Source organism: Salvelinus alpinus, chromosome 32 (assembly GCF_045679555.1).
Source record: "Salvelinus alpinus chromosome 32, SLU_Salpinus.1, whole genome shotgun sequence".
Classification (NCBI taxonomy): domain Eukaryota; kingdom Metazoa; phylum Chordata; class Actinopteri; order Salmoniformes; family Salmonidae; genus Salvelinus; species Salvelinus alpinus.
In genome coordinates, this window is record NC_092117.1 from 26,804,899 (window position 1) to 26,830,968 (window position 26,070).

The 26,070-nt window shown below is 55.6% G+C and overlaps 1 protein-coding gene across 6 annotated transcripts in view; it reads right to left on the minus strand.

Moving 5' to 3' along the window:
• The window catches only part of LOC139562558 (zinc finger MIZ domain-containing protein 1-like), a 249,214-nt gene that overhangs the window by 166,143 nt on the left and 57,001 nt on the right, over window positions 1–26,070 (minus strand). For all 6 annotated transcript variants that reach the window (XM_071380321.1, XM_071380320.1, XM_071380319.1 and 3 more), the window contains exon 2: window positions 10,240–10,345. The gene's annotated coding sequence lies outside the window, so the exon portion shown is untranslated. The remainder of the gene's footprint in view (window positions 1–10,239; window positions 10,346–26,070) is intronic.

Below are 26,070 nucleotides of genomic sequence, written 5' to 3' on the forward strand. Positions count from 1 at the left end.
TACAACGATGAATACTGTCAACACTGTGATTACAACGATGAATACTGTCAGTATTAACACGCTCTGCCTCCTACTGTGGATAACTCTTCACTTTCATTTAATACTAGCATTTACAAACAATGAATGTAGTGTAAATGCTTGTAATAACAGGTCTCTCTTGTAAAAGAGATTGAGATACAATGAGAATAATCTATTTATAAAAAGGTTGAATAAAAAAGTTAAATAAATCTAAATGATCTGGTGCAGTGCCTTCAGTACGTGGCAAAGTAAACTGTGACTTCAGAAATAAGTATTTTCTGTCTCTGTGTATCTCACTCACACCTGACCTCAGGTCTAGTGAAGTGTACTTATCAACTGACAGAAGGAAAAAGACAGTCCAAGGAAAGTATTTATCCAAAGTGTGAAATGGGAAGCAAAGCCAAGGACCAGTTGGAAATGTTGAACTTTCACCCCCTTTTCATGATATCAAATTGGTAGTTCCAGTCTTGTCCCATCGCTGCAACTCCCCTACGGACTCGGGAGAGGTGACGAAGGTCGAGAGCCGTGCATCCTCCGAAACACGACCCTGCCAAGCCGCACTGCTCCTTCACACACTGCTCACTTAACCCGGAAGCCAGCCGCACCAATGTGTCAGAGGAAACACCGTACACCTGGCGACCGTGTCAGCGTGCATGCGCCAGGCCTGCCACAGGAGTCGCTAGAGCGCGATGGGACAAGGACATCCCTTTCGGGCAAACCCTAACGACGCTGGGCCAATTGTGCGCCGCGTCATGTGTCTCCCGGTCGCGGCTGGCTGCGACACAGACCGGTATGGAGCCCGGATCTGTAGTGACACCGCTAGCGCTGCGATGCAGTGCCTTGGACCGTGTTTCTATAGTGTTGAGAAGAGTCACAACCAACAGTGAATGCCAAGCCATGAGAATCTATTCACATTTGATAGAGTGCAGCAGGTTTCTCTCTCCCTCTCACACACACACTCCCTCTCCCTCACACACACACACTCCCTCACACACACACACACTCCCTCACACACACACACTCTCCCTCACACACACACTCTCTCTCATGCTCTCTCCTTCTCTCTCGATCCCTCCCGGTCACCATCACTTCACCACATTTCAAACATGTCATCGGATCTGTAAACTAGAGCCGAAAGAGGTGATGGCAGCTTCACGACGGCTGACACTCCTCAACCGAGAGAGAGACAGTAACTGACAGACAGATCTGCCTGACAGACAGATAAACAACACTACAAAGTTGCTTTATTGGTCAATTTTTACAGATATTGTATATTTTTGGCCCTCACCTGACACACCCATCACAGGCTGGGAGCAGCACGTGAGCTGTAGCAGAGCAGCTGCAGCACTTAGAGGTAAAGTGCCTTGCTCACAGGCACAATGGCAGTAGGTAGTATACAGGAGTTCAAACCGGCAACCCTCTCTAACCTCGAGGCTACCGCTGCCTCCCTACCGCATGGATGCAGACATACAGAGACAGATATAACCCAGAACACGCGCGCAGCTGTTAATATGGCACCCCTCTATGCTTCTCTAGACCTCTCTCTGCTGTTTGTTTACACTCTGGTTCACTCTTACACCACTAGGTCTTCAATCTTGTTCTCTATCTTGGACTCTATCTCCCTCTGTTTCAATCCCTCTCTTTCCCTCCCTCCCTAAGACGCATACACACACACACTCCTCACATTAAGCCCACTTGTGCTCTGCCTCTTGGCACGGAGAGGAGTGGGTGAGGGTCATATTTCAGGGGGCCAACTGCTGGACACAGAGTTAGCCTATGGCTGTTCTCTCTGTCCTTATACACTGGAACACACACACACACACACACACACCACACCACACACACACACACACACTACATCCAGAGCAAGAGCCAGCCACAGCCGTTCTCAATTAGGTGGGTCAGAGAGTGGGGAATAACTAACTCTCTGGTATCTGTGTGTGTGGTGTGGTGAAGTTTGCGTGTGCGTAAATCTATGCTCTGTCGAGAGGCTGTCAATGCGCTGTGACCCTGGTATATAAGCATGCATGGATCTGACTACACTTAAAGTAAAGTTGTGGTCTGCATTGAGACACACACATGATGTGTATAATGTGTTGGATAGGAACTTGCTTTGCACTAGTGATGAAATAATGTAATTAAACTCGGCTGTGTCCCCCACTGCTTTTATATAACTGACAATGCCACTTACTCCTCTCTCACACGCACGCACACAGTTACATGTAGTTTAACTATACTGAACAAAAATATAAAACACAACATGCAACAATTTCAAAGATTTTACTGAGTTACAGTTCATATAAGGAAATCAGTCAATTGAAATTAATTCATTAGGCCCTAATCGATGGATTTCACATGACTGGGAATACAGATATGCATCTGTTGGTCACAGATACCTTCAAAGAAAAGGTAGGGGTGTGGATTTGAAAACCAGTCAGTGTCTGGTGTGACCACCATTTGTCTCATGCAGCGCGACACATCTCCTTCACATAGAGTTGATCATAGAGTTGGAGGCCATGGAAGATCTGGGACATTTTCAGCTTCCAAGAATTGCGAACAGATCCTTGCAACAGGGGGTTGTGCATTATTATGCTAAAACATGAGGTGATGGCATCGGATGAATGGCACTACAATGGGCCTCAGAACCTCGTCATGATATGTCTGTGCATTCAAATTGCCATCTATAAAATGCAATTGTGTTCAATGTCCATAGCTTACGCCTGCCAATACCATAACCCCACCGCCACCATGGGGCACTCTGTTTACAACGTTGACATCAGCAAACTGCTCGCCCACACAACGCCATCTGCCCGGTACAGTTGAAACCAGGATTCATCCATGAAGAGCACACTTCTCCAGCATACCAATAGCCATCGAAGGTGAGCATTTGCCCACTGAAGTCGGTTACGACGTCAAACTGCAGTCAGGTCAAGACCCTGGTGAGGACAACAAGCACACAGATCATCTTCCCTGATAAGGTCTCTGACAGTTTGTGCAAAATTCTTCGGTTGTACAAAGCCACAGTGTCATCAGCTGTCCAGGTGGTTGGTCTCTGACGATGCCACAGGTGAAGAAGCCGGATGTGGAGGTCCTGGGCTGACGTGGTTACACGTGTTCTGTGGCTATAAGGCCGATTGGACGGACTGCCAAATTTTCTAAAACAACGGAGGCGGCACATGGTTTCGAAATGAACATTAAATTCTCTGGCAACCGCTCTGGTGGACATTCATGCAGTCAGCATGCCAATTGCATATTCCCTCAAACCTTGAGACATTTGTGGCATTGTGTTGTGTAACAAAACTGAACCTTTTAGAGTGGCCTTTTATTGTCCCCAGCACAAGGTGCACCTGTGTAATGATCATGCTGTTTAATACGCTTCTTGATATGCCACACCTGTCAGGTGGATGGATTGTCTTGCCAAAGAAAAATGCTCACTAACAGGGATGTAAACAAAATTTGAGAGAAATAAGTGTTGTATGGAACATTTCTGGGATGTTTTATTTCAGCTCATGCTGCACTTATATTTTTGATCAGTGTCAATTTTGCAGTAGCTTGGTGGTAGTTGAACTAAATTCAAATCTTGGTAGTGTTTTCAGTAGTTAATTACCTTTTTGCCATGAAGTGGTCTAGCTAACTACTACCTTTTTTGCAAAAGGGGGGGGAAAATAGGGGTGAAGTAGACTGTAATTAATTTTCTTTTTTGGCATCAGCCCTGCCTAATTCTAACTTGAAACGTTGTTTTTGTGTTAAATAGGCTAAATCACACATTTTGTTAACATTTGACCCCAGAGTGTTCTGTTCTTGCAATTCGTAGTCTGTGACATTTAAGATTTAGATAGGATCATTTTTCACGAAGTTGTTCAAATAACTTTAGTTAAGTAAACTATCTTTATTTTAAGGGTAGCTTTAGTGTAGCTTAACTTCCTCCAGTGTGAAGTCATTGTAGGGCCCAAAAAATCTGTTAAGTTTTTTCCCCAAATTCCGTTTTCTCCAATTTGTCTTTCCAGGTTTCTTTTTCAGGTTTTCCCTCTTAAAAGCTCACTTTTTTTTTTAAATAGAAAAACAACTCAATTGGACGTTCTAAATCCACAACAATGGTTAAATCAGGATTGTCTTAAGCGAGATCAGGGGAGGGCCTCCTAAGTGGCGCAGTGGTCTAAGGCACTGCATCTCAGTCCAGGCCTTGTCCAAGTCCAGGCTCTGTCGCAGCTGGCCGCCACCGGGAGACCCATGGGGCAGCTCACAATTGGCCCAGTGGGTTCGGGGAGGGTTTGGCCCGCAGGGATGTTCTTGCCCAATCGCGCTCTAGCGACTCCTGTGGCGGGCCGGGCACAATGCACGGTGACACGGTCGCCAGGTGTACAGTGTTTCCTCTGACACATTGGTGCGGCTGGCTTCCGGGTTAAGCATGCATTGTGTGAAGAAGCAGTGTGGCTTGCCTGAGTTGTGTTTTGGTGGACGCACGGCTCTCGACCTTCGCCTAACCCGATTCCGTACGGGAGATGCAGCGATGAGACAAGACTGTAACTACCAATTGGATACCACGAAATTGGGGGGTAACATTTTTAAAAAGATCAGGGGAACATTTTCCAGTTTACTCCATATTGGCTTAAATGTTTTTTTTTTTTTTGCGTCCCTCAGGAAAATCAGCTGTTAATGTCAAATAAATACTAACGACTGCATTATTTTTGATGCCATTTGTCATTATTGTTCACCTTTACGCAACTTTTATTGCTGTGTTATGCTGTATTACAATGTTGCATAATCACCTTCCGATGTACAAAAACATATGTTTAAAGTGAGAATATGCATTGGTCTGAAGCTGAAAAAGGAAGGAAATTCACATGAGCACCACAATGCCTATTTCACCCATGCACACTTAAACAGCTTAGCTAACCCCGGCATTCTGCAGCGATACGCCATCCCATCTGGTTTGAGCTTAGTGGGACTATCATTTGTTTTTCAACAGGACAATGACCCAACACACCTCCAGACTGTGTAAGGGCTATATGACCAAGAAGGAGAGTAATGGAGTGCTGCATCAGAAGACCTGGCCTACACAATCACCCGACCTTAACGCAATTGAGATGGTTTGGGATGAATTGGACTGCAGATTGAAGGAAAAGCAGCCAACAAGTGCTCAGCATATGTGGGAACTCCTTCAAGACTGTTGGAAAAGCATTCCAGGTGAAGCTGGTTGAGAGAATTCCAAGTGTGCAAAGCTGTCATCAAGGCAAAGGGTGGCTACTTTGAAGAATCTCAAATATAAAATATATTTTGATTTGTTTAACACTTGTTTGGTTACTACATGTGTTATTTCATTGTTTTGATGACTACAATGTATACAATTGTAAAAATATAGAAAAACCCTGGAATGAGTCGGTGTCCAAACTTTTAACTTTGTATATTAGGGATGCACAATATATTGGGGAACATATCGGAATCAGACGATATTAGCTAAAAAATGGCAACATCGGGATCAGCACGATGTCTAGTTTAACGCCGATGTGAAAAACCAATGTCAAAGATGACATGCATACCTATATAAACGTAGGTAGATGACGTAATGACGCCACGTAAAATCTTGCGCAACAAGTGCAACACAGCATTCCTAACCTAGCCCACAATGTCTGCTGTGTGGATCGAGCAGTCAACAAGTCGAGCAGTCATTTGAAAGAGTAAGAAAATTTCAGCGAGACAACTCAAAGGCGAAATCCATTAAAGCCAAGATAATGGTATTCATTGCCCTTGAAAATCAACCGTTCTCTGTCGTGGGTGATGTTGGCTTTCACGACTAGTCGAGCACCGGTAAACACTAACGCTACCAAGTGCGCTACTGTTCAGATGTTGCCCTACCGGAGTTAAACAGTAATAGCGTCACTGCTATTCGCTTCACGACATATTATGGAACGCCTTTTGGGTCTTTGCGTGTCAAAAAAGATACGTCAAATAACACTATTTGACAATAACACTATTTGACTATTTGACGATAAGCTTTTAATAAGACCGCCAAATAACACAGTTCTATTAAAGAATGTTGTGTGTTCTGAATTTGCACGTGCAAGCCAAGCACCACCACTACTATCAGTAGCACTGTCAAAGCTGTACAAAAAAGTCTGTAAAAAAGCAAACACCGGCCACAAACGATGTGTTTACAATAATGCGTTGGTAATAGATCATTATTTGTTCAACCACAACTTCTGGGGTAGCGAGCTAGCTTCAGCTTGGTACCTAGATAGCACCAATACAACCAGCTGAAAACAATGACCAGTATAAACTGCAGTCATTTTCACTATTCTAAGCAATGATTTAGGAATCATTGTGAGTAAGTATTAGCTAGGTAGCCACTTGTTTGTTCTCCTAGTGAAATTGAACTTCAGTTCATGAAAATAAATAGCTAGCCAGCTACTTAACACTGTTGCCCAAAGTTAACGTTATAAGCAGGCAGCTAGCTTCATCTGGCTAGTGATGCTCGACCTGACCGGGTTATGTGCTGTGAAGCTAGCCAAAGTAAGGATTAGGAACAATAGAGGATTTTGCGGTTTGCCTTCAAAATAAAAGTACCTCTTTGAAAGTGATGCAGAAGGTTACAATTGGTGGAATCATGCCATATTTAGACTAGATCATGTTAAACAAGGTTGGAATGTGAAGCAATGAAATGGGGTATCAGTCTACTCGGTGACACCTACAGAACACAACTTGTGAAGAGTTTACGCAAATATTAGCGTTGTAGCTCTTATCGCGGGACTGTGACTGTGTGAAATCACCTCCACAGTCAGCCTATTGTGTGTATTGACATTCATATTGCACTGTACAGCCTTACCTAAGGATTGGGGGAAAATGAAATGCGTTAACAGTCTACTCAATACCCAAAATATTTTTTCCCAACATCCTCCTCAGAGTTATCAGACTCCAAAACATCCACACAGCATTGTTTTTCCTCTGGAATAGTTTCCAATACACATAGGTTGACAATAAATGTGGCTCAATTCACAGTTATTTCAGAGTCCCACAATAAGAGCTACGATGCTAATGGTCTCTGGGTGGCATTGACATGATACCCCATGTCATTGATCCACAATCCATAGGTAAGGCTGTACAGTGAAATAAGTATGCCCCCAATGCAATTCTAAAGTATAATACATCCAGTGGGATTTCAACAGATTTGTCAAATTAACAAATTGTCTTCCGTTGATTTTATATTACAACATTACAACCTCGTTTAGCATGATCTATTCAATTATGGTACAATTCTACGATTTGTATTAATTTGCGTCACTGTCAATGACATACTTTTATTTTTAAGGCTAACCGCAAAGTCCACTATTGTGGATAATACTTATTGTGGCTAGCTTCACATAGATGGGTCCGACCACCATTAATGAAATAAGAACTGTCTTATAAATTAGGGTTATTTTAGATGAAACCTAGCTATATAATTAGCTAGCTAACTATAGCTATTTAAACAGATGTCGTTTGGCTATGTTTTTGGGTAAGACCATTGTTTGCATCCATGAGCTAGCTAGCTTTTTTATGACCAGAACTGTAGGTGCGCGAGACAACTATACCAGCATTATAGCATACGTATCGATGAATCGTTGTGACATATGAAATACGAGTGATAGTGTGGTCAATGTGTAATAACTACATAAAACATGTATGAACACGTTAAATTATTATGAGACGTGCAGTCATATTCAGTTCCTGATTTGTCAACAAGCTTATTTGACGTGTATCTTTTTTGACATGCAAAGACCCAAACGGAGTTCCATAGAAATCCTGGTTGAGAATGAAACGACTGAACAAATGAACAACGAAACAGAACAGGAAGTAAGTGAAAGAAATAGGTTTTAAATATGTTTTACTGGTAATGGGGACATATGTAAATGCCAACAAAATAACTTTTTTGTCAGTGTGGTGTGTGTGTGTAACCTTTATTAATTAGGCAAGTCAGTTAAGAACAAATACTTATTTACAATGATGGCCTACCCCGGCCAAACCCGGACGACGCTGGGCCAATTGTGCGCCGCCCTATGAGACTCTCAATCACGGCCAGATGTGAAATGGCCTAGATTCAAACCAGGGACTGTAGTGACGCCTCTTGCACTGAGATACAGCGCCTTAGACCGCTGCGTCATTACCAAAAAAAAATTATATTGGTATCGTGTTTTTTTGGCAAGGAAATTATTGATATCGGCAAAAAATGTCATATCGGTGCATCACTAATATACAGTTGAAGTTGAAAGTTTCCATGCACTTAGGTTGGAGTCATTAAACGTCATTTTTCAACCACTCCACAAATGTCTTGTTTACAAACTATAGATTTGGCAAGTCGGTTAGGACATCTACTTTGTGCATGACACAAGCCATTTTTCCAACAATTGTTTACAGACAGATTATTTCACTTATAATTCACTGTATCACAATTCCAGTGGGTCAGAAGTTTACATACACTAAGTTGACTGTGCCTTTAAACAGCTTGAAAAATTCCAGAAAATTATGTCATGGCTTTTAGAAGCTTCTGATAGGCTAATTGACATCATTTGAGTCAATTGGAGGTGTACCTGTGAATATATTTCAAGGCCTACCTTCAAACTCAGTGCCTCTTTGCTTAACATCGTGGGAAAATCAAAAGAAATCAGCCAAGACCTCAGAAAAAAAATTGTAGACCTCCACAAGTCTGGATCATCCTTGGGAGCAATTTCCAAATGCCTGAAGGTACCACGTTCATCTGTATAAACAATAGTATGCAAGTATAAACACCATGGGACCACGCAGCCGTCATACTGCTCAGGAAGGAGACGCGTTCTGTCTCCTAGAGATGAACGTACTTTGGTGCGAAGAGTGCAAATCAATCCCAGAACAGCAGCAAAGTACCTTGTGAAGATGCTGGAGGAAACAGGTACAAAAGTATCTATATCCACAGTAAAACGAGTCCTATATCGACATAACCTGAAAGGCCGCTCAGCAAGGAAGAAGCCACTGCTCCAAAACCGCAATAAAAAAAAAACATGTGTTTGGAGAAATGTCCTCTGGTCTGATGAAACAAAAATAGAACTGTTTGGCCATAATGACCATCGTTATGTTTGGAGGGAAAAGGGGGAGGCTTGCAAGTCGAAGAACACCATCCCAACCGTGAAGCACGGGGGTGGCAGCATCATGTTGTGGGGGTGTTTTGCTGCAGGAGGGACTGGTGCACTTCACAAAATAGATGGCATAATGGGGAACAAAAATTATGTGGATATATTGAAGCAACATCTCAAGACATCAGTCAGAAACTTAAAGCTTGGTCGCAAATGGGTCTTCCAAATGGACAATGACCCCAAGCAAACTTACCAAAGTTGTGGCAAAATGGCTTAAGGACAACAAAGTCAAGGTATTGGAGTGACCATCACAAAGCCCTGACCTCAATCCTGTAGACAATTTGTGGGCAGAACTGAAAAGGCGTGTGCGAGCAAGGAGGCCTACAAACCTGACTCAGTTACACCAGCTCTGTCAGGAGGAATGGGCCAAAATTCACCCAACATTGTGGGAAGCTTGTGGAAGGCTGCCCAAAGCGTTTGACCCAAGTTAAACAATTTAAAGGCAATGCTACCAAATACTAATTGAGTGTATGTAAACTTCTGACCCACTGGGAATTCTGACCCACTGGGAACACAGCTGAAAACTGTTGTGCTGATTAAAGAAGCAATACAACTGGCCTTTAGACTAGTTGAGTATCTGGGGCGTCAGCATTTCTGGGTTAGATTACAGAATAGAAAGAGTGGAAGGCCCAAGTGCACAACTGAGCAAGAGGACAAATACATTACAGTGTCTAGTTTGAGAAACAGATGCCTCACAAGTCCTCAACTGGCAGCTTCATTAAATAGTACCCGCAAAACACCAGTCTCAACGTCAACAGTGAAGAGGCGACTCCGGGATGCTGGCCTTCTAGGCAGAGTTTCTCTGTCCAGTGTCTGTGTACTTTTTCCCATCTTAATCTTTTCTTTTTATTGGCCAGTCTGAGATATGGCTTTTTCTTTGCAACTCTGCCTAGAAGGCCAGCATCCCGGAGTCGCCTCTTCACTGTTGACGTTGAGACTGGTGTTTTGTGGGTACTATTTAATGAAGCTGCCAGTTGAGGACTTTTTCCAAAGGGCTCAGAGTTGAAGCAAAAACAAAAAAAGCCCAGGACTAATGACCCCACTGATCGGGAGAGGATAAGAGCAGTCGTCTGCCTACCTGTGTGAACTCTGACCTGGGCTGGGAGTGATGTCACAAGCCCCCCTCACCCCCACCCATCCCATGTATATCCTTCAGGATCCTTCCTCACTGGTCTTCACTGGACCTGAGAGAGATAGGGAGAGAAGAGAAAGATGTTACATTTCTGCAAAGAAATACATCGTTAGACAGATTTGTTCCACTGTGAAGGCAAAATGCGTGTGTGAAACAGGGTCTCATGTGTACTTCAAGACAGATGTTAGCCCACTGAGCTAAAGCCTCAGGTATTAGCTCTGGGCGCTTACACAAGTCTTCAAGTTTACTCATCACATGAGTATAGTCCAAAGAACCGCTTCTATTATAAGTGTATTCTGCAGAAATATGCTAAGATGAGAGAGAGGGAGGGAAAGAGAGAGAGCGAGAATGGTATTTGTGCATATTGGAAACTGATGGAGAGCAATTAGTAAGGAAGGCAAAAGAGGATAAATGGACGAGAACATTTTGTATGTATCAGCTGTAATTGAGATTCACTGGTAAATCTGGATGGAAGACACACCGCTAGGAGAATATTACTACCACTTGGAAAGCACACTGCTACAGTATACAATGCCTTCGGAAAGTATTCAGACCCCTAGACTTTTAACACGCTTTGTTACGTTAAAGCCTTGTTCTAAATAAACATCCTCAGCCATCTACACATAATACCCCATAATTACAAAGCGAAAACAGGTTTTTAGAAATGTTTGCAAATGGATAAAAAAAAATAAAAAATACCTTATTTACATAAGTATTCAGACCAATTGCTATGAGACTCGTAATTGAGCTCAGGTGCATCCGGTGTCCATTGATCATCCTTGAGATGTTTCTACAACTTGATTGTGGTAAATGGGGACATTTACCTGTGGTAAATGAAATTGATTGGACATGATCTGGAAAGGCACAGACCTGTCTATATAAGGTCCCACAGTTGACAGTGCATGTCAGAGCAAAAACCGAGCCATGAGGTCGAAGGAAATGTCCTTAGAGCTCCGAGACAGGATTGTGTCGAGGCACAGATCTGGGAAGGGTACCAAAACATTTCTGCAGCATTGAACGTCCAAGAACACAGTGGCCTCCATCATTCTTAAATGGAAGAAGTTTGGAATCATCAAGACTTCCTGGAGCTGGCCGCCCAGCCAAACTGAGCAACCGGGGGAGAAGGGCCTTGGTCAGAGAGGTGACCAAGAACCGGATGGCTCTAGAGTCACATTCCAACAGGACAATGACCCAAAGCACACAGCCAAGAGGACGCAGGAGTGGCTTCAGGACAAGTCTCTTGATGTCCTTGAGTGGCCCAGCCAGAGCCCGGACTTGAACCCGATCAAACATCTCTGGAGAGACAGGAAAAAAGCTGTGCAGCAACGCTGCCCATCCAACCTGACAGAACTTGAGAGGGTCTGCAGAGAATAATGGCAGAAACTCCCCGAATATGTATAAAAACCTGTTTTTGCTTTGTCATTATGGGGTATTGTGTATAGATTGATGAGGTGGAAAAAACTATTGAATACGTTTTAGAATAAGGCTGTAACATAACAAAATGTGGAAAAAGTCAAGCGGTCTGAATACTTTCCGAAGGCACTGTATATAAAGATTTAGAGAAAACACTGCCAAAATGTAAATAATCCCGAGATGGCTTATATTTAAACCACACCAATAGTAAGAAGTTACCCTCAAAGCACAAGAACATTAAAAATAGATATTACGGTTGAAAAGACATTGAAAATATGTATTTAGGTTGAAATGACATTGAAATGAAATTGAAAATACATATTTCAAAACATTTTGCTCACTGGGTAACTTCAGTCTTTTGCAAATGTCCCTCTTTCCTCCCTGTTCTTTTCATCCAAGGAGTGAAAAATTCCTCAAAGAAAATAATCACATTAAACGCGAGTCAAGTTTGTACTGTACATGTGACTTTCAGCAGTGTAACTCTAAGCTGTGCGTGTGTGTGGCTGAAAATGTCACAGTTCTTCCATGGCCTGCATACTCACCAGACATGTTCCCCACTGAGCATGTTTGGGATGCCCTGGTTCGACTTTTAAGACAGCGCTTTCCAGTTCCTGACAATACCCATCAACTTCACACAGCTATTGAAGAGTAAGACAACATTTCACAGGCCACAATCAACAGCCTGATCAACTCTATGTGAAGGAGATGTGTTGCGCTGCATGAATCAAATGGTGGTCACGCCCGATATTGACTGGTTTTCTGATCCACGCTGCTACTTTAAGGTATCTGTGACCAACAGATGCATATCTGTATTCTCAGTCATGTGAAATCCATAGATTAGGGCCTGATGAATTTATTTAAATTGACTGATTTACATATATGAACTGTAACTCAGTAAAATCTTTGAAACTGTTGCATGTTGCATTTATATTTATGTTCGGTATATATCTACTAGTAACTCATCCACCTCTATAACCATGTAAAATGTTAATTGTTACATATGTAAACCAATGTTCTGAGTCTTTACAGTGATCCTGTAGGCTGTGATGACAAAGCCAAAGCTTGTCTGTTCAAAGCTCTTAAAACCATAACCTTTTACCTTAGGCCTACTGTTCGGAATCCTGGACTGAAGAGGCTTCTACTAACTCCTCTTAATACACACAAGCCACAAGCACGCACAAGCATGCACACATACACACGCGCACACACACACACACCTCCTTATCATCAGAGTTCTCTGCGGAGCCAGCAGGGCTATAAAGCCGAACAGCTCATCTCCTTAAAACAAGCAGGGTTGTCCCTGGGCGCCTGAACACCACTCATCAACTGTTACACCAGAGAGAGAAAGGAGAGAGAGAAAGAAGGGAGAGAAAGAAGGGAGAGAAAGAAGGGAGGGAGAGAATGAAAATCAATGGTCCCCTCCAACACCAGTGCAAACAACAGTAAGAGAGAAGACAGGCAAATAATTCTGCCCTTCATCCCTTCCAATACCCCAGACAAAGGTAGAGAGACAGATAGCTAAGGCTCAGAGAAGTAATCATCTCTATGCAAATAGAAAACTGAGTGACAATTTAAACCAAGATAGCGCGTGCGTGTGTGTGTGTTTGATGCGGTATAGCGAGGCCTCCCTCTGAAATCAATTCACAGCAAGGGAGAGAGAAAGAAACCATTTTCCTGTGGTGGAGATAAAACACTTTACTAGGAGCCGTCTGATAGTGTGATGCTTATCTGGAGGAAATTAGCAACAGGAATACCATTACCCACAACAAACAACTCAAGTGTTGAACCTTTGACTCTCCCTCTCTGTTTATTTCTCTCTCCCTGTTTATTTCACACACTCCCTCGCTTTCTCGTTCCCTCGCTCCCTTGTTCCCTCTTTCATTCCCTCGCACCCTCGCTCTCTCTCTCGTTCGTTCCCTCCCTCCCTCCCTCGCTCATTCCCTTGCACCCTCGCTCGCACCCTCGCTCTCTCGTTCCGTCCCTCGCTCGCACCCTCGCTCTCGTTCCGTCCCTCGCACGCACCCTCGCTCTCGTTCTGTCCCTCGCACGCACCCTCGCAATCTCTGTCTGTCCCTCGCTCCCTCGCACGTTCCTCTAGCTCGCTCCCTCGCTCGCTCGTTCCCCTAGCTCGCTCGCTCGTTCCCCTAGCTCGCTCCCTCGCTCGTTCCCCTAGCTCGCTCCCTCGTTCACTCCCTCACGCCCTCCCTCCCTACCTCTCGTTCTTGTTCCCTCGCACGCTCTCGTTCGCGCTCGCTCCCTCTCGCGCTCGTTCCCTTGCTCGTTCGCTCGCGCTCGTTCCCTCGCTCCCTCTCGTTCCCTTGCTCGCTCGCTCGCTCTCGTTCCCTTGCTCGCTCGCTCGCTCTCGTTCCCTTGCTCGCTCGCTCTCGTTCCCTTGCTCGCTCGCTCTCGTTCCCTTGCTCGCTCGCTCTCGTTCCCTTGCTCGCTCGCTCTCGTTCCCTTGCTCGCTCGCTCTCGTTCCCTCGCGTTCCTTCCCTCTCGTTCCCCCTCCTTCCCTCATGTTCCCCCTCATTCTCGTTCCCGCGTTCCCTCGCGTTCCCTCTCTCGCGCTCCCTCCCTCTCTCGCGCTCCCTCCCTCTCTCTCTCGCGCTCCCTCCCTCTCTCTCTCGCGCTCCCTCCCTCTCGCGCTCCCTCCCTCTCGCTCGCGCATCGTTCCCTCGCTCGCTCGCTCCCTCCCTCTCGCTCGCGCATCGTTCCCTCCCTCTCGCTCGCGCATCGTTCCCTCGCTCGCGCATCGTTCCCTCGCTCGCGCATCGTTCCCTCGCTCGCTCGCTCCCTCTCGTTCGTTCGCTCGCTCGCTCCCGTTCGCTCGCTCGCTCCCGTTCGCTCGCTCGCTCCCGTTCGCTCGCTCGCTCCCGTTCGCTCGCTCGCTCCCTCGCTCCCTCTCGTTGCCTCGCTCGCTCGCTCCCTCGCTCCCTCTCGTTGCCTCGCTCGCTCGCTCCCTCGCTCCCTCTCGTTGCCTCGCTCGCTCCCTCGTTGCCTCGCTCGCTCCCTCGTTGCCTCGCTCGCTCCCTCGCTCCCTCTCGTTGCCTCGCTCGCTCCCTCGTTGCCTCGCTCGCTCCCTCGCTCCCTCTCGTTGCCTCGCTCGCTCCCTCTCGTTGCCTCGCTCGCTCCCTCGCTCCCTCTCGTTGCCTCGCTCGCTCGCTCTCGTTGCCTCGCTCGCTCCCTCGCTCGCTCGCTCCCGTTCGCTCGCTCGCTCCCGTTCGCTCGCTCGCTCCCGTTCGCTCGCTCGCTCCCTCGCTCCCTCTCGTTGCCTCGCTCGCTCGCTCCCTCGCTCCCTCTCGTTGCCTCGCTCGCTCCCTCTCGTTCGCTCGCTCGCTCCCTCTCGTTCCCTCGCTCGCTCGCTCGCTCCCTCTCGTTCCCTCGCTCGTTCTCTCGCTCCCTCGCTCGCTCCCGCTCGTTCTCTCGCTCCCTCGCTCGCTCCCTCTCGTTCCCTCGCTCGCTCCCTCTCGTTCCCTCGCTCGCTCCCTCTCGTTCCCTCGCTCGCTCGCTCGCTCCCTCTCGTTCCCTCGCTCGCTCGCTCGCTCCCTCTCGTTCCCTCGCTCGCTCGCTCGCTCCCTCTCTCGCTCGCTCGCTCGCTCGCTCGCTCCCTCTCTCGCTCGCTCGCTCGCTCCCTCTCTCGCTCGCTCGCTCGCTCCCTCTCGTTCCCTCGCTCGCTCGCTCGCTCGCTCCCTCTCGTTCCCTCGCTCGCTCGCTCGCTCGCTCCCTCTCGTTCCCTCGCTCGCTCGCTCGCTCGCTCCCTCTCGTTCCCTCGCTCGCTCGCTCGCTCCCTCTCGTTCCCTCGCTCGCTCCCTCTCGTTCCCTCGCTCGCTCCCGCTCGCTCCCTCTCGTTCCCTCGCTCGCTCGCTCGTTCTCTCGCTCCCTCGCTCGCTCCCGCTCGTTCTCTCGCTCCCTCGCTCGCTCCCTCTCGTTCCCTCGCTCCCTCGCTCGCTCCCTCTCGTTCCCTCGCTCGCTCGCTCGCTCCCTCTCGTTCCCTCGCTCGCTCGCTCGCTCCCTCTCGTTCCCTCGCTCGCTCGCTCGCTCCCTCTCGTTCCCTCGCTCGCTCCCTCTCGTTCCCTCGCTCGCTCGCTCGCTCCCTCTCGTTCCCTCGCTCGCTCGCTCGCTCGCTCCCTCTCGTTCCCTCGCTCGCTCGCTCGCTCCCTGTCGTTCCCTCGCTCGCTCCCTCTCGTTCCCTCGCTCGCTCGCTCGCTCCCTCTCGTTCCCTCGCTCGCTCCCTCTCGTTCCCTCGCTCGCTCCCTCTCGTTCGCTCGCTCGCTCGCTCGCTCCCTCTCGTTCCCTCGCTCGCTCGCTCCCTCTCGTTCCCTCGCTCGCTCGCTCCCTCTCGTTCCCTCGCTCGCTCGCTCCCTCTCGTTCCCTCGCTCGCTCCCTCTCGTTCCCTCGCTCGCTCGCTCGCTCCCTCTCGTTCCCTCTCGTTCCCTCGCTCCCTCTCGTTCCCTCTCGTTCCCTCGCTCGCTCGCTCGCTCCCTCTCGTTCCCTCTCTCGTTCCCTCTCGTTCCCTCGCTCGCGCTCGCTCGCTCCCTCTCGTTCCCTCGCTCGCGCTCGCTCGCTCCCTCTCGTTCCCTCGCTCGCTCGCTCCCTCTCGTTCCCTCGCTCGCGCTCGCTCGCTCCCTCTCGTTCCCCTCGCTCGCTCGCTCGCTCGCTCCCTCTCGTTCCCTCGCGCTCGCTCGCTCCCTCTCGTTCCCTCGCTCCTCGCTCGCTCCCTCTCGTTCCCTCGCTCTCGCTCGCTCCCTCTCGTTCCCTCGCTCGCTCGCTCCCTCTCGTTCCCTCGCTCGCTCTCTCCCCTCTCGTTCCCTCGCTCGCTCGCTCCTCGCCCCTCTCGTTCCCTCGTTCCCTCGCTCGCTCCCTCTCGTTCCCTCGCTCGCTCCCTCTCGTTCCCTCGCTCGCTCGCTCGCTCCCTCTCGTTCCCTCGCTCGCTCCCTCTCGTTCCCTCGCTCGCTCGCTCGCTCGCTCCCTCTCGTTCCCTCTCGTTCCCTCGCTCCCTCTCGTTCCCTCTCGTTCCCTCGCTCGCTCGCTCCCTCTCGTTCCCTCTCTCGTTCCCTCTCGTTCCCTCGCTCGCGCTCGCTCGCTCCCTCTCGTTCCCTCGCTCGCGCTCGCTCGTTCCCTCTCGTTCCCTCGCTCGCTCGTTCCCTCGCTCGCGCTCGCTCGCTCGCTCCCTCTCGTTCCCTCGCTCGCTCGCTCGCTCCCTCTCGTTCCCTCGCTCGCTCGCTCGCTCGCTCCCTCTCGTTCGCTCGCTCGCTCGCTCCCTCTCGTCTCGCTCGCTCGCTCCCTCTCGTTCCCTCGCTCGCTCGCTCGCTCCCTCTCGTTCCCTCGCTCGCTCGTTCCCTCTCGTTCCCTCGCTCGCGCTCGCTCGCTCCCTCTCGTTCCCTCGCTCGCGCTCGCTCGCTCCCTCTCGTTCCCTCGCTCGCGCTCGCTCGCTCCCTCTCGTTCCCTCGCTCGCGCTCGCTCGCTCCCTCTCGTTCCCTCGCTCGCGCTCGCTCGCTCCCTCTCGTTCCCTCGCTCGCTCCCTCTCGTTCCCTCGCTCGCTCCCTCTCGCTCCCTCTCGTTCCCTCGCTCGCTCCCTCTCGTTCGCTCGCTCGCTCCCTCTCGTTCGCCGCTCTCCCTCTCGTTCCCTCGCTCGCTCCCTCTCGTTCCCTCGCTCGCTCCCTCTCTCGCTCCCTCTCGTTCCCTCGCTCGCTCCCTCTCTCGCTCCCTCTCGTTCCCTCGCTCGCTCCCTCTCGTTCCCTCGCTCGCTCGCTCGTTCCCTCGCTCGCTCCCTCTCGTTCCCTCGCTCGCTCCCTCTCGTTCCCTCGCTCGCTCGCTCTCGTTCCCTCGCTCGCGCTCGCCTCTCGTTCCCTCGCTCGCTCTCTCGTTCCCTCGTTCCCTCGCTCGCTCCCTCGCTCGCTCGTTCCCTCGCTCGCTCGCTCCCTCTCGTTCCCTCGCTCGCTCGCTCCCTCTCGTTCCCTCGCTCGCTCCCTCTCGTTCCCTCGCTCGCTCGCTCCCTCTCGTTCGCTCGCTCGCTCGCTCCCTCTCGTTCCCTCGCTCGCTCGCTCCCTCTCGTTCCGCTCGCTCGCTCGCTCCCTCTCGTTCCCTCGCTCGCTCCCTCTCGTTCCCTCGCTCGTTCCCTCTCGTTCCCTCGCTCCCTCGCTCGCTCCCTCTCGTTCCCTCGCTCGCTCGCTCGCTCCCTCTCGTTCCCTCGCTCGCTCGCTCGCTCCCTCTCGTTCCCTCGCTCGCTCGCTCGCTCCCTCTCGTTCCCTCGCTCGCTCGCTCGCTCCCTCTCGTTCCCTCGCTCGCTCGCTCGCTCGCTCGCTCCCTCTCGTTCCCTCGCTCGCTCGCTCGCTCGCTCCCTCTCGTTCCCTCGCTCGCTCGCTCGCTCCCTCTCGTTCCCTCGCTCGCGCTCGCTCGCTCCCTCTCGTTCCCTCGCTCGCTCCCTCTCGTTCCCTCGCTCGCTCCCTCTCGTTCCCTCGCTCGCTCGCTCGCTCCCTCTCGTTCCCTCGCTCGCTCGCTCGCTCCCTCTCGTTCCCTCGCTCGCTCCCTCTCGTTCCCTCGCTCGCTCCCTCTCGTTCCCTCGCTCGCTCCCTCTCGTTCCCTCGCTCGCTCGCTCCCTCTCGTTCCCTCTCGTTCCCTCGCTCCCTCTCGTTCCCTCTCGTTCCCTCGCTCGCTCGCTCGCTCCCTCTCGTTCCCTCTCTCGTTCCCTCTCGTTCCCTCGCTCGCGCTCGCTCGCTCCCTCTCGTTCCCTCGCTCGCGCTCGCTCGCCTCCCTCTCGTTCCCTCGCTCGCGCTCGCTCGCTCCCTCTCGTTCCCTCGCTCGCGCTCGCTCGCTCCCTCTCGTTCCCTCGCTCGCTCGCTCGCTCCCTCTCGTTCCCTCGCTCGCTCGCTCGCTCCCTCTCGTTCCCTCGCTCGCGCTCGCTCGCTCCCTCCCTCTCGTTCCCTCGCTCTCGTTCGCTCGCTCGCTCCCTCCCTCTCGTTCCCTCGCTCGCTCCCTCTCGTTCCCTCGCTCGCTCGCTCGCTCCCTCTCGTTCCCTCGCTCGCACTCGCTCGCTCGCTCCCTCTCGTTCCCTCGCTCGCTCGCTCGCTCCCTCCCTCTCGTTCCCTCGCTCGCGCTCGCTCGCTCCCTCTCGTTCCCTCGCTCGCTCCCTCTCGTTCCCTCGCTCGCTCCCTCTCGTTCCCTCGCTCGCTCTCTCGTTCCCTCGCTCCCTCGCTCGCTCTCTCGTTCCCTCGCTCGCTCGCTCGCTCGCTCCCTCTCGTTCCCTCGCTCGCTCGCTCGCTCCCTCTCGTTCCCTCGCTCGCTCGCTCGCTCCCTCTCGTTCCCTCGCTCGCTCGCTCGCTCCCTCTCGTTCCCTCGCTCGCTCGCTCGCTCTCGTTCCCTCGTTCCCTCGCTCGCTCCCTCTCGTTCCCTCGCTCGCTCCCTCTCGTTCCCTCGCTCGCTCCCTCTCGTTCCCTCGCTCGCTCCCTCTCGTTCGCTCGCTCCCTCTCGTTCCCTCGCTCGCTCGCTCGTTCTCTCGCTCCCTCGCTCGCTCCCGCTCGTTCTCTCGCTCCCTCGCTCGCTCCCTCTCGTTCCCTCGCTCGCTCTCGCCCTCGCTCCCTCTCGTTCCCTCGCTCGCTCGCTCGCTCCCTCTCGTTCCCTCGCTCGCTCGCTCGCTCCCTCTCGTTCCCTCGCTCGCTCGCTCGCTCCCTCTCGTTCCCTCGCTCGCTCGCTCCCTCTCGTTCCCTCGCTCGCTCGCTCGCTCCCTCTCGTTCCCTCGCTCGCTCGCTCCCTCTCGTTCCCTCGCTCGCTCGCTCCCTCTCGTTCGCTCGCTCGCTCCCTCTCGTTCCCTCGCTCGCTCCCTCTCGTTCCCTCTCGTTCCCTCGCTCGCTCCCTCTCGTTCCCTCGCTCGCTCGCTCGCTCCCTCTCGTTCCCTCGCTCGCTCGCTCGCTCCCTCTCGTTCCCTCGTTCCCTCGCTCGCTCCCTCTCGTTCCCTCGCTCGCTCCCTCTCGTTCCCTCGCTCGCTCCCTCTCGTTCCCTCGCTCGCTCGCTCGCTCCCTCTCGTTCCCTCGCTCGCTCGCTCGTTCTCTCGCTCCCTCGCTCGCTCCCGCTCGTTCCCTCCCTCGCTCGCTCGCTCCCTCTCGTTCCCTCGCTCGCTCGCTCGTTCTCTCGCTCCCTCGCTCGCTCCCGCTCGTTCCCTCGCTCCCTCGCTCGCTCCCGCTCGTTCCCTCGCTCCCTCGCTCGCTCCCGCTCGTTCCCTCGCTCGCTCCCTCTCGTTCCCTCGCTCGCTCGCTCGCTCCCTCTCGTTCCCTCGCTCGCTCGCTCGCTCCCTCTCGTTCCCTCGCTCGCTCGCTCCCTCTCGTTCCCTCGCTCGCTCCCTCTCGTTCCCTCGCTCGCTCGCTCGCTCCCTCTCGTTCCCTCTCGTTCCCTCGCTCGCTCGCTCGCTCCCTCTCGTTCCCTCCGCTCGCTCGCTCCCTCTCGTTCCCTCGCTCGCTCGCTCCCTCTCGTTCCCTCGCTCGCTCCCTCTCGTTCCCTCGCTCGCTCGCTCCCTCTCGTTCGCTCGCTCGCTCCCTCTCGTTCCCTCGCTCGCTCCCTCTCGTTCCCTCGCTCGCTCCCTCTCGTTCCCTCGCTCGCTCCCTCTCGTTCCCTCTCGTTCCCTCGCTCCCTCTCGTTCCCTCTCGTTCCCTCGCTCGCTCGCTCGCTCCCTCTCGTTCCCTCTCTCGTTCCCTCTCGTTCCCTCGCTCGCGCTCGCTCGCTCCCTCTCGTTTCCTCGCTCGCGCTCGCTCGCTCCCTCTCGTTCCCTCGCTCGCGCTCGCTCGCTCCCTCTCGTTCCCTCGCTCGCGCTCGCTCGCTCCCTCTCGTTCCCTCGCTCGCGCTCGCTCGCTCCCTCTCGTTCCCTCGCTCGCGCTCGCTCGTTCCCTCTCGTTCCCTCGCTCGCTCGTTCCCTCTCGTTCCCTCGCTCGCTCGTTCCCTCTCGTTCCCTCGCTCGCGCTCGCTCGTTCCCTCTCGTTCCCTCGCTCGCTCGCTCGTTCCCTCTCGTTCCCTCGCTCGCGCTCGCTCGCTCGCTCGCTCCCTCCCTCTCGTTCCCTCGCTCGCTCGCTCCCTCTCTTTCCCTCGCTCGCTCGCTCGTTCCCTCTCGTTCCCTCGCTCGCGCTCGCTCGCTCCCTCTCGTTCCCTCGCTCGCGCTCGCTCGCTCCCTCTCGTTCCCTCGCTCGCGCTCGCTCGCTCCCTCTCGTTCCCTCGCTCGCGCTCGCTCGCTCCCTCTCGTTCCCTCGCTCGCGCTCGCTCGCTCCCTCTCGTTCCCTCGCTCGCGCTCGCTCGCTCCCTCTCGTTCCCTCGCTCGCTCCCTCTCGTTCCCTCGCTCGCTCCCTCTCGCTCCCTCTCGTTCCCTCGCTCGCGCTCGCTCGCTCGCTCCCTCTCGTTCGCTCGCTCGCTCCCTCTCGTTCCCTCGCTCGCTCCCTCTCGTTCCCTCGCTCGCTCCCTCTCGTTCCCTCGCTCGCTCGCTCGCTCCCTCTCGTTCCCTCGCTCGCTCGCTCGCTCCCTCTCGTTCCCTCGCTCGCTCGCTCCCTCGCTCCCTCTCGTTCCCTCGCTCGCTCGCTCGCTCCCTCTCGTTCCCTCGCTCGCTCGCTCCCTCGCTCCCTCTCGTTCCCTCGCTCGCTCGCTCCCTCGCTCCCTCTCGTTCCCTCGCTCCCTCTCGCTCCCTCTCGTTCCCTCGCTCGCTCGCTCGCTCCCTCTCGTTCCCTCGCTCGCGCTCGCTCGCTCGCTCCCTCTCGTTCCCTCGCTCGCTCCCTCTCGTTCCCTCGCTCGCTCCCTCTCGTTCCCTCGCTCGCTCCCTCTCGTTCCCTCGCTCGCGCTCGCTCCTCTCGTTCCCTCGCTCGCTCGCTCGTTCCCTCTCGTTCCCTCGCTCGCGCTCGCTCGCTCGCTCCCTCTCGTTCCCTCGCTCGCTCCCTCTCGTTCCCTCGCTCGCGCTCGCTCTCTCGCTCCCTCTCGTTCCCTCGCTCGCTCCCTCTCGTTCCCTCGCTCGCTCCCTCTCGTTCCCTCGCTCGCTCCCTCTCGTTCCCTCGCTCGCTCCCTCTCGTTCCCTCGCTCGCGCTCTCGTTCCCTCTCGTTCCCTCGCTCGCGCTCGCTCGCTCGCGCTCGCTCGCTCGCTCGCTCGCTCGTTCCCTCTCGTTCCCTCGCTCGCGCTCGCTCGCTCCCTCTCGTTCCCTCGCTCGCGCTCGCTCGCTCCCTCTCGTTCCCTCGCTCGCGCTCGCTCGCTCCCTCTCGTTCCCTCGCTCGCGCTCGCTCGCTCCCTCTCGTTCCCTCGCTCGCGCTCGCTCGCTCCCTCTCGTTCCCTCGCTCGCGCTCGCTCGCTCCCTCTCGTTCCCTCGCTCGCTCCCTCTCGCTCCCTCTCGTTCCCTCGCTCGCTCCCTCTCGCTCCCTCTCGTTCCCTCGCTCGCGCTCGCTCGCTCGCTCCCTCTCGTTCGCTCGCTCGCTCCCTCTCGTTCCCTCGCTCGCTCCCTCTCGTTCCCTCGCTCGCTCCCTCTCGTTCCCTCGCTCGCTCCCTCTCGTTCCCTCGCTCGCTCCCTCTCGTTCCCTCGCTCGCGCTCGCTCTCTCGTTCCCTCGCTCGCACTCGCTCGCTCGCTCCCTCTCGTTCCCTCGCTCGCTCCCTCTCGTTCCCTCGCTCGCGCTCGCTCGCTCCCTCTCGTTCCCTCGCTCGCGCTCGCTCGCTCCCTCTCGTTCCCTCGCTCGCTCCCTCTCGCTCCCTCTCGTTCCCTCGCTCGCTCCCTCTCGCTCCCTCGCGCTCGCTCGCTCGCTCCCTCTCGTTCCCTCGCTCGCGCTCGCTCGCTCGCTCCCTCTCGTTCCCTCGCTCGCTCCCTCTCGTTCCCTCGCTCGCTCCCTCTCGTTCCCTCGCTCGCTCCCTCTCGTTCCCTCGCTCGCGCTCGCCCTCTCGTTCCCTCGCTCGCTCTCTCGTTCCCTCTCGTTCCCTCGCTCGCGCTCGCTCGCTCGCTCCCTCTCGTTCCCTCGCTCGCTCCCTCTCGTTCCCTCGCTCGCTCGCTCCCTCTCGTTCCCTCGCTCGCTCCCTCTCGTTCCCTCGCTCGCTCCCTCTCGTTCCCTCGCTCGCTCCCTCTCGTTCCCTCGCTCGCTCCCTCTCGTTCCCTCGCTCGCTCCCTCTCGTTCCCTCGCTCGCTCCCTCTCGTTCCCTCGCTCGCGCTCGCTCTCTCGTTCCCTCGCTCGCACTCGCTCGCTCGCTCCCTCTCGTTCCCTCGCTCGCTCGCTCGTTCCCTCTCGCTCCCTCGCTCGCGCTCGCTCGCTCGCTCCCTCTCGTTCCCTCGCTCGCTCCCTCTCGTTCCCTCGCTCGCTCTCGTTCCCTCGCTCGCGCTCGCTCTCTCGTTCCCTCCCTCGCTCGCTCGTTCCCTCGCTCCCTCTCGTTCCCTCGCTCGCTCCCTCTCGTTCCCTCGCTCGCTCCCTCTCGTTCCCTCGCTCGCTCCCTCTCGTTCGCTCGCTCGCTCGCTCCCTCTCGTTCCCTCGTTCCCTCGCTCGCTCCCTCTCGTTCCCTCGCTCGCTCGCTCCCTCTCGTTCCCTCGTTCTCTCGCTCGCTCGCTCTCTCGTTCCCTCGCTCGCTCGCTCGTTCTCTCGCTCGCTCCCTCGCTCGCTCCCGCTCGTTCTCTCGCTCCCTCGCTCGCTCCCTCTCGTTCCCTCGCTCGCTCCCTCTCGTTCCCTCGCTCGCTCCCTCTCGTTCCCTCGCTCGCTCGCTCCCTCTCGTTCCCTCGCTCGCTCCCTCTCGTTCCCTCGTTCCCTCGCTCGCTCGCTCGCTCCCTCTCGTTCCCTCGCTCGCTCCCTCTCGTTCCCTCGCTCGCTCGCTCGCTCCCTCTCGTTCCCTCGCTCGCTCGCTCGCTCCCTCTCGTTCCCTCGCTCGCTCGCTCGCTCCCTCTCGTTCCCTCGCTCGCTCCCTCTCGTTCCCTCGCTCGCTCCCTCTCGTTCCCTCGCTCGCTCGCTCGCTCCCTCTCGTTCCCTCGCTCCCTCGCTCGCTCCCTCTCGTTCCCTCGCTCGCTCGCTCCCTCTCGTTCCCTCGCTCGCTCGCTCGCTCCCTCTCGTTCCCTCGCTCGCTCGCTCGCTCCCTCTCGTTCCCTCGCTCGCTCGCTCTCGTTCCCTCGCTCGCTCCCTCTCGTTCCCTCGCTCGCTCGCTCCCTCTCGTTCGCTCGCTCGCTCGTTCCCTCGCTCCCTCGCTCGCTCGTTCCCTCGCTCCCTCGCTCGCTCCCTCTCGTTCCCTCGCTCGCTCCCTCTCGTTCCCTCGCTCGCTCGCTCGCTCCCTCTCGTTCCCTCGCTCGCTCCCTCTCGTTCCCTCGCTCGCCTCGCTCGCTCCCTCTCGTTCCCTCGCTCGCTCCCTCTCGTTCCCTCGCTCGCTCGCTCGCTCCCTCTCGTTCCCTCGCTCGCTCCCTCTCGTTCCCTCGCTCGCTCGCTCGCTCCCTCTCGCTCGTTCTCTCGCTCCCTCGCTCGCTCCCGCTCGTTCTCTCGCTCCCTCGCTCGCTCCCTCTCGTTCCCTCGCTCCCTCGCTCGCTCCCTCTCGTTCCCTCGCTCGCTCGCTCCCTCTCGTTCCCTCGCTCGCTCGCTCCCTCTCGTTCCCTCGCTCGCTCGCTCGCTCTCTCTCGTTCCCTCGCTCGCTCGCTCTCGTTCCCTCGCTCGCTCCCTCTCGTTCGCTCGCTCGCTCCCTCTCGTTCGCTCGCTCGCTCGTTCCCTCGCTCCCTCGCTCGCTCCCTCTCGTTCGCTCGCTCGCTCGTTCCCTCGCTCCCTCGCTCGCTCCCTCTCGTTCCCTCGCTCGCTCCCTCTCGTTCCCTCGCTCGCTCGCTCGCTCCCTCTCGTTCCCTCGCTCGCTCCCTCTCGTTCCCTCGCTCGCTCGCTCGCTCCCTCTCGTTCCCTCGCTCGCTCCCTCTCGTTCCCTCGCTCGCTCGCTCGCTCCCTCTCGTTCCCTCGCTCGCTCCCTCTCGTTCCCTCGCTCGCTCGCTCGCTCCCTCTCGTTCCCTCGCTCGCTCCCTCTCGTTCCCTCGCTCGCTCTCGCTCGCTCCCTCCCTCTCGTTCCCTCGCTCGCTCCCTCTCGTTCCCTCGCTCGCTCCCTCTCGTTCGCTCGCTCGCTCCCTCTCGTTCCCTCGCTCGCTCGCTCGCTCCCTCTCGTTCCCTCGCTCGCTCCCGTCTCGCTCGCTCGCTCGCTCTCGTTCCCTCGCTCGCGCTCGCTCGCTCCCTCTCGTTCCCTCGCTCGCGCTCGCTCGCTCCCTCTCGTTCCCTCGCTCGCTCGCTCCCTCTCGTTCCCTCGCTCGCTCGCTCCCTCTCGTTCCCTCGCTCGCTCGCTCCCTCTCGTTCCCTCGCTCGCTCGCTCCCTCTCGTTCCCTCGCTCGCTCGCTCCCTCTCGTTCCCTCGCTCGCTCGCTCCCTCTCGTTCCCTCGCTCGCTCGCTCCCTCTCGTTCCCTCGCTCGCGCTCGCTCCCTCCCTCCCTCTCGTTCCCTCGCTCGCGCTCGCTCGCTCCCTCCCTCTCGTTCCCTCGCTCGCGCTCGCTCCCGCCCTCCCTCTCGTTCCCTCGCTCGCGCTCGCTCCCTCGCTCCCTCTCGTTCCCTCGCTCGCGCTCGCTCCCTCGCTCCCTCTCGTTCCCTCGCTCGCGCTCGCTCGCTCCCTCCCTCTCGTTCCCTCGCTCGCGCTCGCTCGTTCCCTCCCTCTCGTTCCCTCGCTCGCGCTCGCTCGTTCCCTCCCTCTCGTTCCCTCGCTCGCGCTCGCTCGTTCCCTCCCTCTCGCTCCCTCCCTCTCGTTCCCTCGCTCGCTCCCTCCCTCCCTCTCGTTCCCTCGCTCGCGCTCGCTCGCCTCCCTCCCTCTCGTTCCCTCGCTCGCGCTCGCTCGCTCCCTCCCTCTCGCTCGCTCGCTTCCTCTCGTTCCCTCGCTCGCTCTCGCTCCCTCCCTCCCTCTCGTTCCCTCGCTCGCGCTCGCTCCCTCCCTCCCTCTCGTTCCCTCGCTCGCGCTCGCTCGCTCCCTCCCTCTCGTTCCCTCGCTCGCGCTCGCTCGCTCCCTCCCTCTCGTTCCCTCGCTCGCGCTCGCTCGCTCCCTCCCTCTCGTTCCCTCGCTCGCGCTCGCTCGCTCCCTCCCTCTCGTTCCCTCGCTCGCGCTCGCTCGCTCCCTCCCTCTCGTTCGCTCGCTCGCTCTCGCTCGCTCCCTCCCTCTCGTTCGCTCGCTCGCTCCCTCTCGTTCCCTCGCTCGCTCGCTCCCTCTCGTTCCCTCGCTCGCTCGCTCCCTCTCGCTCCCTCGCTCCCTCTCGTTCCCTCGCTCGCTCGCTCCCTCTCGTTCCCTCGCTCCCTCTCGTTCCCTCGCTCGCGCTCGCTCCCTCCCTCTCGTTCCCTCGCTCGCGCTCGCTCGCTCCCTCTCGTTCCCTCGCTCGCGCTCGC